The sequence below is a fragment of the Pseudophryne corroboree genome, chromosome 2 (genome assembly GCF_028390025.1).
Source record: "Pseudophryne corroboree isolate aPseCor3 chromosome 2, aPseCor3.hap2, whole genome shotgun sequence".
NCBI classification, from domain to species: Eukaryota; Metazoa; Chordata; class Amphibia; order Anura; family Myobatrachidae; genus Pseudophryne; species Pseudophryne corroboree.
The window spans coordinates 548,088,998-548,109,097 of record NC_086445.1 but is presented as its reverse complement, the minus strand read 5'-3'; the positions used below and the strand labels follow the sequence as shown (position 1 = coordinate 548,109,097).

Below are 20,100 nucleotides of genomic sequence, written 5' to 3'. Positions count from 1 at the left end.
CCAATCAGGAGATATCACACCTTGTACCCCCCCCCCCCCCCCCCCACACACACACACACACACCCCACCCCTTCCCCTCTGCCAGGTGCCACCATGTTTACATGCATTTTGCATGTTTAATAAAATTAGGTGCATGAAAGAAGTACATTTTGCACTTTTGTAAATGATCCTTAATGAGTAATCAAATATATTTCAGAATAGTATAGATGATAAGTAGAATAGCAATAGATAGTACATATGAAAATCAATCTCAGATGAATTGCTGAGCATCCTTTATAAACTTTGTGACTTCTAAACTAAGCTTCAAAATATTTTGTCAGCACAGCTGCATAATGCTGATGGATAACCTTTTCTAAGGCTGACTATGTGCCAAACAATGTGTAATACATGAGGCGCGCCGTTAACCTTTGTCACACTGCAGCTTAAAAGGTCATCAGAACCAAAGGACAGGCCATTACCCCCTGCGTTGCTGCATCAAGTGACTGACTGAGAGAGCAAAAGTATGCAAGAGAGACGGGAGTGAGGAGCATGAGAAGCTGTCAGCAAAACATCGGTAATTATGAAAAGGACTCGTATTCTTCTGCTGGTGATCATCAAACGCTTATCTGTAAGAGAGCCACATTAATGTTCCTTTGACAAGGACATCTAGTGCAAACTGTAATGTTTTCCGGCTATTTCTCATATTCTTTGACAATGTCAACACCAATACAGAGTTCTGATAAATGAAAGGAATATCTTGCATTAATATGAACATTACTTATGGGGTCATTTTATTACCTCTATACTAATTTTTTTGTTTTGCTTTGTACTGTATTTATTTTATGTCAATATTAACAAATAAACATACAAGTATGGAATCTTTTATCCTGAGACACGACATCCACAAAGTAAAAATTGCTGCTGCTTAGTGATAAGGTCATATAAACAGGTATGATCAAGTGCCGCATCCCACAGTTACTGTAAGAAGCTCAGCTACACGTTAATGATGAAATTGTAATTTGGAGCACCATGCCTACGATTTACGGCAACAAAACTATTATCCTGAAAATTCCAAGTCCTATGCTATCTGGATACAAGATCCAATTTTATTGCTATAACTGACAGAGAACAGGCAGACGGGGCGGATAAAGTCCCTATAGCCCATGCAAAAGGAAAACATTTAGATATTCCCTAGTTCTAGGCACAGTTAAGCAAATAACATGGGCCTGATTCAGGGTTGTACGTGAATTCATTCGCAGTGTGATCCTGTATGCAGCTGCTCTGCGAAAATATGAAAATGTTGCAGTCGCTGGGATTTGTATTGAGACACCCACCGGTGTCTTGCACATCTCAGCGGCTGAGCACAAAGGGTCTCAGCGGCTGAGCACAAAGGGTATTGTGGCTCGAAGACCAGAAAAAGGGTTCTCCTCTTTGTCCTTTGCCACTCCTTTGCCACCCACATTGTGTGGCATTAAACTGGCATGCTTAATATGATGAGACTGGTGAAGCCCCTGCATGCCTTGCAAGAGCTGTAGGTCTATTCACTCAATAACATTTAACTCTCCGGTAAAAGCAAAGGCAATACAGTAACTTGACACAACAGCTGACATTCTCTAGTAGTAGACATGTCTCTGTAACTCTCACTTCTCTCCTTCCACACAGTTTTAGTCACTATTTTCTGACTACTTATAGGGAAGTATTCAATTAGCTGCGGTATTACAGCAGCTAATTGGTTCGCCGGAGGCTATCCTATTAGCGCCGATAACTGGCGCTTATCTCCCGATGCAGCACTTATCTGGAATTGGTTGGTCTGGAAAAGGGTGGAAAAAAACCCATGCAATAAACACCCATTTTTAGCAACACCTTCTTGATCACGGGTAGTTGGATACCGCCCATAGACAGCTTTCTCACTTGGGTACTGGTGTGCCTCCTTCCATCTCTAGTTATATTGGGTCAGTATCAAATGCAGTGTTGGACTTTATAGACAAGTTAACAGCCTAAATTTTGCTTACTCTCTGAAGCTTTGCATTCATTACATGGGGCACAGCCAATGTTACGATGGTGAGACAGAGTTGCTGTCATGGAGAAATGTCCTGTAGAGAGAGAATAGTGCAGTTTGAGGAAATTCGAGGGACCACTTGACAGATGTATACAGTAGACAATATAAATCTCAGTTTCATCCATTTTAGAAGTTAACAAATGTTATATTCTTCATGGTGTAAGGTGGATGTACAGTAGAAGATTTGAATACCTTCAAATGCAATCTACAAATACAGGAACTCTAGCAAGGCTTTAGAACTTATTTTATTTATGGTTCAGCACAGGTCTTAACTGCACAGTAGTCCCTGGGCAAAGCAATGCACTGGAGCTCCTAAGTACCCATTCACTGGAATACAGTAAATGTAAAAAAAATCATAGCTTAACCCTCCTGCAGTCCAACGCCTCCTCACCACATGCCTTTATACAGTCAATGAATGTCAACACTCTGATTGGTGGATAGCTCCACTAATCAGCATGCTGATGCCATTCACTACTGGCTGCAGGCTGGGAGGCAGGTGGAGGATACTGCACTCTGTTTAGTGGCTAGCTCTAGCCATCTACCAATCAGCATGCTGACAGCCGTTCACTGTCTGGCTGCAGGCAGGAAGGCCAGTAGATAATGCTGCCTGGCCGCTCTGATTGTGTGTAATTCACAATCAGAGCAGCTGGGCAGCAATCTCTATCTGTCTTCCAAGAAGCTCCTGAGGCAGTGTGGGGAGGGGGGTAAAGGTGGTGATCGGGGGCAGCCAAGCCTGCCTCTGCTCGAAGGCCCCTAGAGTGATTGGGGCCCGGGCAGCCGCTCAGTTTGTCCATACATTAATATGCTCTGGATCAGCACTCGCAATAAATGCCCTTTTATACTGCAACTAGTAAAATGTCTATAAACCACCCTAGTATGTAGTGCCCTCTCCCAGCAGCACAGCTACTGTGATAACTGCCATGAAGCAGAGCAAAGACCAAAGCACATGTGTGTGCAAGACCATGTTCAGACAGAAACAGAAGTACTCAGGCCTTCAAACAGGTCTCAGTGCAGAAAAAGAAATATAGGAAAGCACCCACAGGGCTTCTGCATATGTTTATTACAGCATGATCAAACACAGTCAACATATTTTGGGCAATCATTAGGCAGTCTTTTTAGTATCTGGGTACCTCAGCACAACCAGAAATTGCTGGTAAGAAGAAAATGTAGTTAGGTTTTTAACAGGCTGGTCGAAAATGGAAATCAACAATTGCCTACCTACAGTATTGGTGGGCTATGTTTCCAAGTACGTCAGTGGATCAAATGTAATAGTCTGCAAGTTGCATCAATTGGCAAGATTTTGGCAATTTAAGCTGCTAGATTATATTTTTCAAAGACAAAACCAGGTAAAATAGTGACAGAGGAAATAAGGGGGTGGAAGATGACTAAAACAATATTACAGTATCGTTACTGTAGAATATCCAAGACAACAAAGAACTATTATATGTACTGTACACTATCAGCAATATTTTGATTATAAGCTATAAAAAGGATTCATAACCTTTTATAAGGCAAAAAATGAGTAATGCCTAATTAAGTTTTTATGATGTCATTTTGATAAGCTCATCTACATAGGGCCCAAGCACTGCCCAAACTTCCTCCCACACATACATATTACTACATTCAACAAATCTTACAGTACCATAATCATATTCCTCCAACGTTGAATTCAAATATAAAATGAATGCCAATACCTCCAGGATGAATGCTGGGGGGCACTATGTACAAATGGGTGGGTGTTATTGACATATGTAATGTGTAACCTGTTACTATGGTATGCAAGTTTATGTCTTTATACTATACTATACTATATAATATTTGATGTACATCTACTACATAAAAGCGAAAATTTGTCCTTCTGTCTTTCTATACAAATCCACAGTTTACAAGCGAAGATCGTGAAATTTAAATAGGAGTGTATTAAAACGTGGCCGAGGCAACTAAAACAGAGACAGCAGTACAGAGAATATCAGGAGACAGCATAACTCCGGAATTGCTGGAGCAATGTACAGACAAATTGGTACATACATGCCTTACAATCTGGAAACAAACACTGTGGGGGGGGGGGGAGACACCCCTAGCACCCCTAGGGGTGAGGCAGCAGCACTGAGTATTTCAGTAGACAGCATAACTCTGGAATGCCTGCAGCAATTTACAAAAAACTTGGTACACATCTGACTTACACTCTGGAAACAAACACTGTGGGAGTCAGACACCCCTAGCACCCCTAGGGGTGGGACAGCAGCACATGGTATGTCAGCAGACAGCATAACTGTGGAAGGCCTGGAACAATTTACACCAAACTTGGTACACATCTGACTTACAATCTGGAAACAAACTCTGTGGGGATTAGACACCCCTAGCACCTCTAGGGGTGGGACAGCAGCACAGAGTATTTTAGAAGATAACCTCCCGAATGCCTGGACCAATTTACAACAAACTTGGTACACATATGACTTACAAGCTGGGAACAAACACTGTGGGGGTAAGCACCCCTAGGGGTGGGACAGCAGCACAGACTATATCAGGACATGCATGATATGTCAGTGATGACAGGGCTGCATGTGACAGGGCCAGTGACATGATGTGAGGAGAGGAATGGAGGTAGCACGAAGCCACACACTGAGAGTTATATAGTGGAAGTAGCACAGCCCCCCAGCAGTACAGAGTACATCAGGAGATTCATAATGTGCTACGCTATATAAGAAACTGTAAATAAATCGATCATTTCACAGGGCCACTGACATGATGTGAGGAGGGTAATGGAGGAAGCAGGAAGCCACAGACTGAGAGTTGTATAGTGGGAAGAGCAGGGTGCCTTGGGGGACCAAAAAGGGGTCTGGCCACTACACAAAGTGCGTCAGGGAAGCAAGATATGCCTGTATACTAGATCTCCAACCAAAGTAAATTAACGAACAACTATCATTCTAATTTACCATCCTCATCCCGTAGCGAAGCACGGGTATTCAGCTATCTACTATGTTATTTATACTGTGTGTTTAGTATTTCCATTTATTTTTGTAAACAGACATTCTTAAAATCCCGGGCAACGCCGGGTACTCCAGCTAGTTATGTATAAGTCAGACTTGCCTACTTTTGAAAAAGCATTTCAGGGAGAATGTGAAAGTAACACCTATCAGCGCAGATGTGATTCTACATCTGAGAGGCGTATCATAAAAATGACTTACACCCAAATGTAAATGAGCCCCAAAGTTAGTAAGATCTACTTGTTGAAGAAAAGTCACTGATATTTTTCAGGATTTGTTCATGTATTGTGTTTTACAAGACGTTCCATATACTCTAAGTGGCCACGAGAAACCATAATGCATATAGCCATAGGGATCATTATGCCTTATAACCAATGCAGGGAAATTGGCACTAATGATCCCATTTGAATGTATGTATCTCAGATTTATTTTTCCCCCGAGAATGTAACAACTACATAATGGGGATAAGGTGCAATCAGGGAGATTGATGGACTATTCAGGGAGTCTGGGAGATTGCTGCTATTTCAGGGAGTCTCCTGCAGAAGGAGGGAGAGTAGGCAGCTATGGTATAAATACAGGTGATCTGCAGTAGCCATGGTGGCCATTTCTGGGTCAGGAAATTATTGTTGTCTGAAGGGAGATTCATGCATAAATACTGTAGCAGGAAAACTGTGAAACTTCCCTTCTGCTGGAGATAGCGATAAAGGGTCTATGTACTAAACCTTGGAGAGAGAAAAAGTGGACAGAGACAAAGTACCAGCCAATCAGCTCCTAACTACCATGTTACAGGCTATGTTTGAAAAATAACAGTTAGGAGCTGATTGGTTGGCACTTTAGCTACGACCACTTTATGTCTCTTCAAGGGGCACCTGTAATAGGGTCCGAGTTTGACCTTTTTATAAGGGGCAATCTTTAACGAGGCAAAACCATGCCTTGTAAATGATTGCCACTTTAAAAAAACGGTCGAGATTGGCCGGCTTCCCACAACTCCAGCACCCTATTACATATGCCCCCAAGGCTTAGTACATAGGTCCCTAAGGTATTTACACTCCCATTGTCTTGAAACAAGGAGGTTATTTGTTTTACAAGCATCCTTCCAAAATCAAACTCAGCAGGTGTTTGCCTAGGGAAAACACCTGGGAGGGTGACAAGAGGTGACATTGGTTGCCATGGGCAACTTCTCCACTGGCTCATTTCTCCACTTTTATCACTGCTTAATACATGTCCCCCTAGCCTGTAAAAGTTATAAGCTGATTGGCTGGTACTATGGGGGTCACTCCAACCCGTTCGCACGCAGAAGTTCTTCACTGCGGTGCGAATGGGTCGGGACTACGGCTGCACGGCGCACTCAATGGGAACACGTGTCATTGCCCGGTGACAGTGGTTGCCGGGCAGCAACGTTGGTCGCCGGGCAGCGCCGCCGCTAATGCAGAAAGTGATCGCAGCGGCGATCGCATGAAGACTGACAGGCGAGAGGTGTTCCGGGGTGTCAACTGACCGTTTTCCAGGCGTGGTGAGGTGAACGCAGGCGTGTCCAGGTGTTTGGAGGGCAGATGTCTGACGTCAATCCCGGGACTTTCATCGCTGTATCCGTCGCACAGGGTAAGTAGGTCTGACCCTGGTCTTGTTGATCGCAGCAAAAAGTTGCTACGTGCGATCTACTTGGAATGACCCCCAATGGGGGTAATTCAGACCTGATCGCTCGCTAGCTGTTTTTTGCAGTCCTGCGTTCACATAGTCGCCGCCCACCGGGGAGTGTATTTTAGCTGTGCAAGTGTGCGATCGTATGTGCAGCCGAGCGGTACAAAAAGATTTTGTGCAGTTTATGAGTAACCCAGGACTTACTCAGCCGCTGCGATCACTTCAACCCGTTCAGGACCAGACTTGATGTCAGACACCCACCCTGCAAACGCTTGGAAACGCCTGCGTTTTTCCAAACACTCCCAGAAAACGGTCAGTTGACACCCACAAATGCCTTCTTCCTGTCAATCACCTTGCGATCGCCCGTGCGAATGGATTCTTCGCACAAGCCCATCACAGAGCAACAAACCGCTTTGTTCCTGTGTGACATGCCTGTGCATTGCTGTGCATATGCATTAGAGATGAGCGCCTGAAATTTTTCGGGTTTTGTGTTTTGGTTTTGGGTTCGGTTCCGCGGCCGTGTTTTGGGTTCGAACGCGTTTTGGCAAAACCTCACCGAATTATTTTTGTCGGATTCGGGTGTGTTTTGGATTCGGGTGTTTTTTTCCAAAAACACTAAAAAACAGCTTAAATCATAGAATTTGGGGGTCATTTTGATCCCAAAGTATTATTAACCTCAAAAACCATAATTTACACTCATTTTCAGTCTATTCTGAATACCTCACACCTCACAATATTATTTTTAGTCCTAAAATTTGCACCGAGGTCGCTGTGTGAGTAAGATAAGCGACCCTAGTGGCCGACACAAACACCGGGCCCATCTAGGAGTGGCACTGCAGTGTCACGCAGGATGTCCCTTCCAAAAAACCCTCCCCAAACAGCACATGACGCAAAGAAAAAAAGAGGCGCAATGAGGTAGCTGTGTGAGTAAGATTAGCGACCCTAGTGGCCGACACAAACACCGGGCCCATCTAGGAGTGGCACTGCAGTGTCACGCAGGATGGCCCTTCCAAAAAACCCTCCCCAAACAGCACATGACGCAAAGAAAAAAAGAGGCGCAATGAGGTAGCTGTGTGAGTAAGATTAGCGACCCTAGTGGCCGACACAAACACCGGGCCCATCTAGGAGTGGCACTGCAGTGTCACGCAGGATGGCCCTTCCAAAAAACCCTCCCCAAACAGCACATGACGCAAAGAAAAAAAGAGGCGCAATGAGGTAGCTGACTGTGTGAGTAAGATTAGCGACCCTAGTGGCCGACACAAACACCGGGCCCATCTAGGAGTGGCACTGCAGTGTCACGCAGGATGTCCCTTCCAAAAAACCCTCCCCAAACAGCACATGATGCAAAGAAAAAAAGAGGCGCAATGAGGTAGCTGTGTGAGTAAGATTAGCGACCCTAGTGGCCGACACAAACACCGGGCCCATCTAGGAGTGGCACTGCAGTGTCACGCAGGATGTCCCTTCCAAAAAACCCTCCCCAATCAGCACATGATGCAAAGAAAAAGAAAAGAAAAAAGAGGTGCAAGATGGAATTATCCTTGGGCCCTCCCACCCTCCCTTATGTTGTATAAACAAAACAGGACATGCACACTTTAACCAACCCATCATTTCAGTGACAGGGTCTGCCACACGACTGTGACTGATATGACGGGTTGGTTTGGACCCCCCCCAAAAAAGAAGCAATTAATCTCTCCTTGCACAAACTGGCTCTACAGAGGCAAGATGTCCACCTCATCTTCACCCTCCGATATATCACCGTGTACATCCCCCTCCTCACAGATTATCAATTCGTCCCCACTGGAATCCACCATCTCAGCTCCCTGTGTACTTTGTGGAGGCAATTGCTGCTGGTCAATGTCTCCGCGGAGGAATTGATTATAATTCATTTTAATGAACATCATCTTCTCCACATTTTCTGGATGTAACCTCGTACGCCGATTGCTGACAAGGTGAGCGGCGGCACTAAACACTCTTTCGGAGTACACACTTGTGGGAGGGCAACTTAGGTAGAATAAAGCCAGTTTGTGCAAGGGCCTCCAAATTGCCTCTTTTTCCTGCCAGTATAAGTACGGACTGTGTGACGTGCCTACTTGGATGCGGTCACTCATATAATCCTCCACCATTCTATCAATGTTGAGAGAATCATATGCAGTGACAGTAGACGACATGTCCGTAATCGTTGTCAGGTCCTTCAGTCCGGACCAGATGTCAGCATCAGCAGTCGCTCCAGACTGCCCTGCATCACCGCCAGCGGGTGGGCTCGGAATTCTGAGCCTTTTCCTCGCACCCCCAGTTGCGGGAGAATGTGAAGGAGGAGATGTTGACAGGTCGCGTTCCGCTTGACTTGACAATTTTGTCACCAGCAGGTCTTTCAACCCCAGCAGACCTGTGTCTGCCGGAAAGAGAGATCCAAGGTAGGCTTTAAATCTAGGATCGAGCACGGTGGCCAAAATGTAGTGCTCTGATTTCAACAGATTGACCACCCGTGAATCCTTGTTAAGCGAATTAAGGGCTGCATCCACAAGTCCCACATGCCTAGCGGAATTGCTCCGTGTTAGCTCCTTCTTCAATGCCTCCAGCTTCTTCTGCAAAAGCCTGATGAGGGGAATGACCTGACTCAGGCTGGCAGTGTCTGAACTGACTTCACGTGTGGCAAGTTCAAAGGGCATCAGAACCTTGCACAACGTTGAAATCATTCTCCACTGCACTTGAGACAGGTGCATTCCATCTCCTATATCGTGCTCAATTGTATAGGCTTGAATGGCCTTTTGCTGCTCCTCCAACCTCTGAAGCATATAGAGGGTTGAATTCCACCTCGTTACCACTTCTTGCTTCAGATGATGGCAGGGCAGGTTCAGTAGTTTTTGGTGGTGCTCCAGTCTTCTGTACGTGGTGCCTGTACGCCGAAAGTGTCCCGCAATTTTTCTGGCCACCGACAGCATCTCTTGCACGCCCCTGTCGTTTTTTAAAAAATTCTGCACCACCAAATTCAAGGTATGTGCAAAACATGGGACGTGCTGGAATTTGCCCATATTTAATGCACACACAATATTGCTGGCGTTGTCCGATGCCACAAATCCACAGGAGAGTCCAATTGGGGTAAGCCATTCCGCGATGATCTTCCACAGTTGCCGTAAGAGGTTTTCAGCTGTGTGCGTATTCTGGAAAGCGGTGATACAAAGCGTAGCCTGCCTAGGAAAGAGTTGGCGTTTGCGAGATGCTGCTACTGGTGCCGCCGCTGCTGTTCTTGCGGCGGGAGTCCATACATCTACCCAGTGGGCTGTCACAGTCATATAGTCCTGACCCTGCCCTGCTCCACTTGTCCACATGTCCGTGGTTAAGTGGACATTGGGTACAACTGCATTTTTTAGGACACTGGTGAGTCTTTTTCTGACGTCCGTGTACATTCTCGGTATCGCCTGCCTAGAGAAGTGGAACCTAGATGGTATTTGGTAACGGGGGCACACTGCCTCAATAAATTGTCTAGTTCCCTGTGAACTAACGGCGGATACCGGACGCACGTCTAACACCAACATAGTTGTCAAGGACTCAGTTATCCGCTTTGCAGTAGGATGACTGCTGTGATATTTCATCTTCCTCGCAAAGGACTGTTGAACAGTCAATTGCTTACTGGAAGTAGTACAAGTGGGCTTACGACTTCCCCTCTGGGATGACCATCGACTCCCAGCGGCAACAACAGCAGCGCCAGCAGCAGTAGGCGTTACACGCAAGGATGCATCGGAGGAATCCCAGGCAGGAGAGGACTCGTCAGACTTGCCAGTGACATGGCCTGCAGGACTATTGGCATTCCTGGGGAAGGAGGAAATTGACACTGAGGGAGTTGGTGGGGTGGTTTGCGTGAGCTTGGTTACAAGAGGAAGGGATTTACTGGTCAGTGGACTGCTTCCGCTGTCACCCAAAGTTTTTGAACTTGTCACTGACTTATTATGAATGCGCTGCAGGTGACGTATAAGGGAGGATGTTCCGAGGTGGTTAACGTCCTTACCCCTACTTATTACAGCTTGACAAAGGGAACACACGGCTTGACACCTGTTGTCCGCATTTCTGGTGAAATACCTCCACACCGAAGAGCTGATTTTTTTGGTATTTTCACCTGGCATGTCAACGGCCATATTCCTCCCACGGACAACAGGTGTCTCCCCGGGTGCCTGACTTAAACAAACCACCTCACCATCAGAATCCTTCTGGTCAATTTCCTCCCCAGCGCCAGCAACACCCATATCCTCCTCATCCTGGTGTACTTCAACACTGACATCTTCAATCTGACTATCAGGAACTGGACTGCGGGTGCTCCTTCCAGCACTTGCAGGGGGCATGCAAATAGTGGAAGGCGCATGCTCTTCACGTCCAGTGTTGGGAAGGTCAGGCATCGCAACCGACACAATTGGACTCTCCTTGTGGATTTGGGATTTCAAAGAACGCACAGTTCTTTGCGGTGCTTTTGCCAGCTTGAGTCTTTTCAGTTTTCTAGCGAGAGGCTGAGTGCTTCCATCCTCATGTGAAGCTGAACCACTAGCCATGAACATAGGCCAGGGCCTCAGCCGTTCCTTGCCACTCCGTGTGGTAAATGGCATATTGGCAAGTTTACGCTTCTCCTCCGACAATTTTATTTTAGGTTTTGGAGTCCTTTTTTTTCTGATATTTGGTGTTTTGGATTTGACATGCTCTGTACTATGACATTGGGCATCGGCCTTGGCAGACGACGTTGCTGGCATTTCATCGTCTCGGCCATGACTAGTGGCAGCAGCTTCAGCACGAGGTGGAAGTGGATCTTGATCTTTCCCTAATTTTGGAACCTCAACTTTTTTGTTCTCCATATTTTATAGGCAGAACTAAAAGGCACCTCAGGTAAACAATGGAGATGGATGGATTGGATACTAGTATACAATTATGGACGGACTGCCACGGTTAGGTGGTATAAAAAAACCACGGTTAGGTGGTATATATTGTAATACAATTATGGATGGACGGACTGCCTGCCGAGTGCCGACACAGAGGTAGCCACAGCCGTGAACTACCGCACTGTACACTGGTTGATAAAGAGATAGTAGTATACTCGTAACAACTAGTATGACTGACTATGACGGTATAAAGAATGAAAAAAAAACCACGGTTAGGTGGTATATATTGTAATACAATTATGGATGGACGGACTGCCTGCCGAGTTCCGACACAGAGGTAGCCACAGCCGTGAACTACCGCACTGTACACTGGTTGATAAAGAGATAGTAGTATACTCGTAACAACTAGTATGACTGACTATGACGGTATAAAGAATGAAAAAAAAACCACGGTTAGGTGGTATATATTATAATACAATTATGGATGGACGGACTGCCTGCCGACTGCCGACACAGAGGTAGCCACAGCCGTGAACTACCGCACTGTACACTGGTTGATAAAGAGATAGTAGTATACTCGTAACAACTAGTATGACACTATGACGGTATAAAGAATGAAAAAAAAACCACGGTTAGGTGGTATATATTATAATAATACAATTATGGATGGACGGACTGCCTGCCGAGTTCCGACACAGAGGTAGCCACAGCCGTGAACTACCGCACTGTACACTGGTTGATAAAGAGATAGTAGTATACTCGTAACAACTAGTATGACTGACTATGACGGTATAAAGAATGAAAAAAAAACCACGGTTAGGTGGTATATATTGTAATACAATTATGGATGGACGGACTGCCTGCCGAGTTCCGACACAGAGGTAGCCACAGCCGTGAACTACCGCACTGTACACTGGTTGATAAAGAGATAGTAGTATACTCGTAACAACTAGTATGACACTATGACGGTATAAAGAATGAAAAAAAAACCACGGTTAGGTGGTATATATTATAATACAATTATGGATGGACGGACTGCCTGCCGACTGCCGACACAGAGGTAGCCACAGCCGTGAACTACCGCACTGTACACTGGTTGATAAAGAGATAGTAGTATACTCGTAACAACTAGTATGACACTATGACGGTATAAAGAATGAAAAAAAAACCACGGTTAGGTGGTATATATTATAATACAATTTTGGATGGACGGACTGCCTGCCGAGTGCCGACACAGAGGTAGCCACAGCCGTGAACTACCGCACTGTACACTGGTTGATAAAGAGATAGTAGTATACTCGTAACAACTAGTATGACTGACTATGACGGTATAAAGAATGAAAAAAAAACCACGGTTAGGTGGTATATATTATAATACAATTATGGATGGACGGACTGCCTGCCGACTGCCGACACAGAGGTAGCCACAGCCGTGAACTACCGCACTGTACACTGGTTGATAAAGAGATAGTAGTATACTCGTAACAACTAGTATGACACTATGACGGTATAAAGAATGAAAAAAAAACCACGGTTAGGTGGTATATATTATAATACAATTATGGATGGACGGACTGCCTGCCGACTGCCGACACAGAGGTAGCCACAGCCGTGAACTACCGCACTGTACACTGGTTGATAAAGAGATAGTAGTATACTCGTAACAACTAGTATGACACTATGACGGTATAAAGAATGAAAAAAAAACCACGGTTAGGTGGTATATATTATAATACAATTATGGATGGACGGACTGCCTGCCGACTGCCGACACAGAGGTAGCCACAGCCGTGAACTACCGCACTGTACTGTGTCTGCTGCTAATATAGACTGGTTGATAAAGAGATAGTATACAACAATATACTACTATACTGGTGGTCAGGCACTGGTCACCACTAGTCACACTGGCAGTGGCACTCCTGCAGCAAAAGTGTGCACTGTTTAATTTTAAATTAATATAATATTATGTACTCCTGGCTCCTGCTATAACAACCTGCAGTGCTCCCCAGTCTCCCCCACAATTATTATAAGCTTTTATACATTGATGTGCAGCACACTGGGCTGAGCTGAGTGCACACAGACTGAGTCACACTGTGTGACTGCTGTGTATCGTTTTTTTCAGGCAGAGAACGGATATAGCAGAGAACGGATATATTAAATAAAAGTTAACTTAACAACAACTGCACTGGTCACTGTGGTAAACTCTGTCTGCACAATCTCTCTCTCTCTCTCTCTCTTCTAATCTATTCTAATGGAGAGGACGCCAGCCACGTCCTCTCCCTATCAATCTCAATGCACGTGTGAAAATGGCGGCGACGCGCGGCTCCTTATATAGAATCCGAGTCTCGCGAGAATCCGACAGCGTCATGATGACGTTCGGGCGCGCTCGGGTTAACCGAGCAAGGCGGGAAGATCCGAGTCGCTCGGACCCGTGAAAAAAAAAGTGAAGTTCGTGCGGGTTCGGATTCAAAGAAACCGAACCCGCTCATCTCTAATATGCATGTGCAGTTCTGACCTGATCGCAGAGCTGCAAAAAATGCTAGCAAGCAATCAGGTCTGAATTACCCCCTTTATCTCTATCCACTTTACCATTTTATCTTTCTCCAAGGCTTTTTATAGGAACCCCCCCTTCCCCCCCAGTCTTTTGGCATACTGTATGTTTAACTCAGTTGGCATATGTATATGAATAACTCCTCTATAGTAAATAAACAAATGTTATATTGCAGCTCACTTACAAGAGGGACATCTCCCCTGCTCAATACAACTCACAGTCAGCCTCTACGCAGTCTGCTGTAGGCCTCAGCACTGCCACACTTTCTGTCAAATGTCTCCTCACACTCTAGCTCTGCTGTGGTTCCCAGTGCTCTTTTCAGTGAACACTCGATGGCCAGTCACTGACCACTTCAGTGATGTTGCTTGCCCAGTCTCTCCTCAGACCTGAGTAACCTCACCTACCAGGGCTGGATAAAGGGAGGGGCGACAGGGGCGGTTATCATGGGGCCCCTACAAATTAGAGGCCTTCACACTCTGCTCTCAGAAGCAGAGCAGAGTAGTCCCCCTCCAGCGATGGCCACCGAGGAGCTGAGCACTCCAGCATACAGCAGTCAGGCTCGAGGAATTGTGAAGTGAAATCCTACGAGACACTGATGCTGAGCCAGCCGGGTGTACTGTTGTTGCAGCACGCTGTCAGGTAGTGCGAATGTATGTAAGGTAGTGTGTGTGTGAGCTGGCCGGCTGTGCTGCGGCTCTCTGTCAGGTAGTGTGTGTGTGTAAGGTAGTATGTATGTGTGAGCCGGCCCGGGTGTGCTGATGCTGCGGTGCGCTGTAAGATAATATGTGTGTAAGGTATTGTGTGCGTGTGAGTCAGCTGGCTGTGCTGTTACACACTGTGTAAGGTAATGTGTGTGTGTGTGTGTGTGTGTGTGTGTGTGTGTGTGTGTGTGTGTGTGTGTGTGTGTGTGTGTTAACGTGTGGGGGAGGGGGATCTCAGGGTTTACCATCACAGGGTTTGCTTTTTTCAGTGAGGGCCCCACAACATCGTTTCCCCTTGGCCCCCACCAGCCTTAATCCGGCCCTGTTACCTACTGTACCCTTTAACTCCGCTCACTGTTGTTTCCCCAAAAAGTCTTATTCCTTTTGCCAGCATGCCTTTCTTGCAGTTCACAGCACCACCAAGTGCCTACCTGGGGTATTATAATGTCCATAGGCTTTTAAAGCAAGCCGTGGGTATCACATGAGTGATAGTTTTGGGAGACCAGAGGGTAGACATAATACTCTTGCTGGAGTTATCTTCCAAGGACCTTATATTGCTGAAAGTTATTCTATCTTGACAGATGCTTTTCTAATATAGGGAAGTAGCACTGTGCATGCTGACTATCAGACAAGAATGGTGCCAGTGCAGATGACCAGGGTCGGACTGGCCACAGGGGTACCAGGGAAATCACCGGTAGGCCCCACTGCATGAGTGCCCACTCCTTCCTCTAGGGATTAGGTTCCAGACTGTGCACTTGTAATATACATGGTAGATATGTTGCATTACACTGCTCTAAACTATTGTGTATTTCAAGCCTATGTGGAGGCTGGCCACACCCCCTTTGTAGGCTGGCCACACCCTTAAGTATGGGCCCCTATCACCGCATTCCCCCGGTGGGCCCTTCATGCCCCAATCCGACACTGCAGATGACCCCAAGGTTGGCTTTTCCTTGTGCCTGTAGAGATACAAAGATTAGTTCATTATATGTTTAGCTAAATAAGCACATACCTACATGCTTATAAAGTGAAATGCAGTTGTACATTTTGTGGTGTGTGATGTAACACGTCAGTGTTTCATAGATTAGATGTTGAATCCTGTTAGCAAAAAAGGATAAAGCTGTTAACTGTTTCTGTTACACAACTGCTACATACTGTGTATCTCTTGTCATCAGCCTGAGGGAAAAACTGCATAGCTTAAAGCTTCCGGCTTGGAGAAAAGAATAGTCAGGAAATGTACATTTTACATACATTCAACTGAGAGGTATCAAAAGCACATTAGAAAAGTTGATACAATATGTGATATCTGCTCCTATACAAAGGTTTGCAGCTGGGGAAATATTTATTAGCATAACAAGCTGACACGTACATTACAATGTATATTTTATAATAATATATTTCAATATAAAAGGGTCAAACAGAGACTTACGGTCACTAGTTCCCAATTCCCCACCAGGTTATGTCTCCGCTCCACTTGGGGATATTTTAGAACAACTTGTTCATCAGCAACAGTCAGTAGTTGGCAACTCACAGACAAAACCGATGGGGTGCCGCTTATCCAGCTGGATAGAGACTTGTTAAAGATGTTGCCTAGAGCCAGATCCATGTTGGCTGCAGTGATGGGATCTGTGGACGAAGCAAGGCAAATTAGCAGTGTGTTTGGCTCATCATAAATCAACTGTGCTTTTCCAGAGATGCAGGAATGCCTGAGCTTCAAATAATACAGGTTATAAAATTAGCGCTACCTGCTGCTACTGTATCATTTATTATTAGACTCTGTAGAAATATATCAACCGTCTCATAGGCCTTGTGGAGCCAAAACAATACAGGAAAAACAGATTAAACGCTAGGTAATTGTGGAAAGGATTCAACTCTAACCCTTGGAAAGGATGCAAAATGTGAAAAAACATCTAAATACAAAATTGAGTTGTGGTTGACAAAGGCTTTGATATGTACTTCTTAAAACCCTTATAAAACAGTACTGCTTCTAATACGTATTTCATATTCTAAAACTATTGTGCAATCTCATTACTAAAATAAGTGGCTATGCATAAATAAAGATAAATAACTAATGTATACTGATTTCTAGCCTGGTGCCAAGTTACTTGTAAAATTGAATGCTTGTAGTTGTTGAGAGGGGAGTGCGTGCTGCACTGTCTCTCCCTCTGTTACCACCGGGCCCGTGACTCTGGGGTAAATGTATGATGATTCGATATGAGGGGGAAAGTGGCATTAGCAGACAGTATGTTATATCATGTATTAATGTGGCGGTGTGTGCTGCTATGTCCCCGTGTTTATATCAGCACTGCTATATACAAGATAGCAGACCGAGGTGCAGGGGCAATGTATGAATGGTCAGTGGCCCTAACCATTCCCACACCTGCAGCTATCGATTTTGACAGCTACAGGTGTCATTACCTATTCACCAGGGGCGGATTTAAGGGTGAGGGTGTCCCTAGGCACAACAGTAACATTAGGTTGATGCGCTGTGGGAAGTCTGACAGGCAGTGCTGGAGGGGGCAGTTTTTCACTGCCCCTCTCTGGCAGCTGAGATATTAATACATCTCAGCAATACTAGGTAAGGAGGCAAAGCTTGGAGAACTATTGCTGCACGATCTGTGCTACAATAGTACTTTTACCCCTCTGTTCCTTAGAGACGGAGGTGCACTGACGTCAGCGAGGCCTCCGACCCTAACATAATACGCTACTAAATGTGCTACTGTCTACCATCTCCGCACTCCATTGTGGAAGAATGTGCCCCTGAGTGTCTCTCCTGTGTGGCCATGCGGAATGCCAGCCGAACTCAGATTTTTTTAAATGGGCAATATCTTAGAAGACAAAATTATGCCTTGTAAGTGATTGCCCCTTTAAAAAAGTCTGAGTTCGGATGGCATCACGCACGGCCACTCATTATGTTTGCCATTCTTTTGCCAAGAAGATTGATGGGTCTTTTATGAGATTTACCTTTAACGTCTTTTGGGGATATTATGATAATTCATTATGAATTCAAAAAGAAAAAAAATGTGAGAAAAGTCTTTGCCTAGACAAGATAAACACAGAACTATCTTTAAAGACAGTTTAGCTAATGGGAAGTTTGTGTCATTAAAAACTGAGCAGGATTTTTAATTTCATCTTAGTTGAACAGGCCAAGTGTCACACTCACATATGCAAAAAAATAATGGGGCTAATTCAGATGTAGTTGGAGTTGCTATTACTGCTACTGAGCGAAGTGTATGTATCTCAAGACAGTTCATAGTCATATGCGTTACATAGATCACTGAAGGGGTGCCGAGATCATGTTAACAGAACTACAGGCTACACAGAGTTCTTGTGCATACATAAAGATGCATCTGTTTTCAGCTGGATTTCTTACACCATGTATAGGCCTGATATTAGTGTACACTGATAATGATGAGATCTGTGAAACTAAGCATGCGGATAGGGCCAGTGTGGTCACATGCTGTAGATGAGCACAACTCTACATATGGGTGAATAGCCACATTTAGGGCCTAATTCAGACCTGATCGTAAAAGCAAAATCTTTCTCTAATGGGTAAATCCATGTGCACTGCAGGTGGGGCAGATATAACATGTGCAGAGAGAGTTAGATTTGAGTTGGTTATTTTGTTACTGTGCAGCAGGGTAAATACTGGCTGCTTTATTTTTACACTGCAATTTAGATTTCCGTTTGAACACGCCCTACCCAAATCTAATCTCTCTGCACGTTACATCTGCCCCACCTGCAGTGCACATGGTTTTGCCCATTAGGCCCTTAGTTATGTGCATGCAATGCAAGTGCAATTGTAGCCAAAATGCATGCAATTATAATAAGCCCTTTATCAAGGGGCATAACTAGAATGTTGTGGGCCCCATAAGAAAATTTGGAAAGGGCCCCCCCACCCCACCCTTGCCATTGTCATTATAATGCCCCTTAAGTAGCAGAGGAGAGATAGTGAGGGACAAAAAGGGTGGGGGGGGAGAGATAGAGAGAGATGAGCAAAGAGAGAGAGAGAGAGGGGGGGTCAGGTAGAGAGAGGGTTTAATGGAAAAAGAGGGAATGATAATAAAGATAGAGGGTGGCGTGGAGAGAGAAAGGGATGAATGGGGAAAGAGAGAGAGAGGACATCAGTGAGAGAGAGGATTTTGAAGAGAGAGGGTATCAGAGAGAGAGAAGGGGGAGGGAGAGAGAAACAGGGGGGCAAGAGAGAGTGTCAGGGAGAGACCGAGAGGGAGAAAGAGAGAATGAGAGGAATAGAGATGAGAGAGTGTTAGGGAGAGAGAGAGAGAGAGAGTATCAGGGAGAGAGAGTCACGGAGAGAGGGAGTGTCATGCCTTCCAGCATAGTTTTTAGACTCATTTTGTTTCTGTGACACAGTAACCTGTATAATCAACTACCTACAGTGGTCGGCACAGAAATATCTCAAAGTTGTCTATTCTCTTTTGTCCCTCCTAACTTGTTGTAGTTAAGTTAGCAATGCATGCTGAGCCAAGGGGGCTGTGAGTAGCCATTTTCTATTCACACATGGACATAGACAGACTAGGTACACATTGTTCAGCTGGCTATCATATTAGATGGTGAGTTAATGGCTTTAATTGTGTCATCATAGGCTTGTTTAATCAGTCAGGCATGCTAGCTATATTGGTAGCACTGCAATTTATGTTTGTACATGTAATACCAGTTATGTTTGTGTATCCATGTCACATATACTGTATATTCCTGTCTGCTCTTTTCACATGCATATTGTAATTGCATCTTATTGTTTTATTTATAGTTTTACCACTTTCATCACAATTGTATTACATCATCTCATCGTTTATCACATACTCTTATAATTCCTTTTACTAAATAATAAACACCGTTCTTCAGACATCACTTCTGAAAGGATTATTGAAAAGTAAAAGGCAGTTATACTGTAGGCTTTGAATACGCTTCAAGTTCTGTAGCTTAGTAAGAGGCTGAACAGGGAGAGAGAGACAGTGTCAGGGGGATAGAGAGAGAGTGTGTCAGGGAGAGTACTGGAGAGAGAGAGAGAGAGAGAGAGAGAGAGAGAGAGTGTGTATCATTTATGAAAATACACCTGAGAACAGCATCTTTAACCTAGCGCATAAATAAAGTCTATGCCAGGTGTTACCCAGGCAGGTTTTACGCGCAGTTCAACAAACTGAAAGTGGCATTTCTAAAATCAGGGGTTTCATGTCCTGTGGATAAACTGCTGCCACTATTTATGCAATGTGTCTGTTTTTTCTTTTTTTTTTAGTAACGTACCTCATTGGCACAGACACAACTGGTTAAGGAAACACACAGATTCGCCATCTTGATGCAG

General features: G+C 44.9%; 1 long non-coding RNA gene across 3 annotated transcripts in view; it reads left to right on the top strand.

The window, feature by feature from the left end:
* The first annotated feature begins 434 nt into the window (after nt 1–434).
* The window catches only part of LOC135035180 (uncharacterized), a 78,752-nt gene continuing 59,086 nt past the window's right edge, over nt 435–20,100 (top strand). For all 3 annotated transcript variants that reach the window (XR_010230270.1, XR_010230258.1, XR_010230264.1), the window contains exon 1: nt 435–553. This is a non-coding gene — a long non-coding RNA (uncharacterized LOC135035180). The remainder of the gene's footprint in view (nt 554–20,100) is intronic.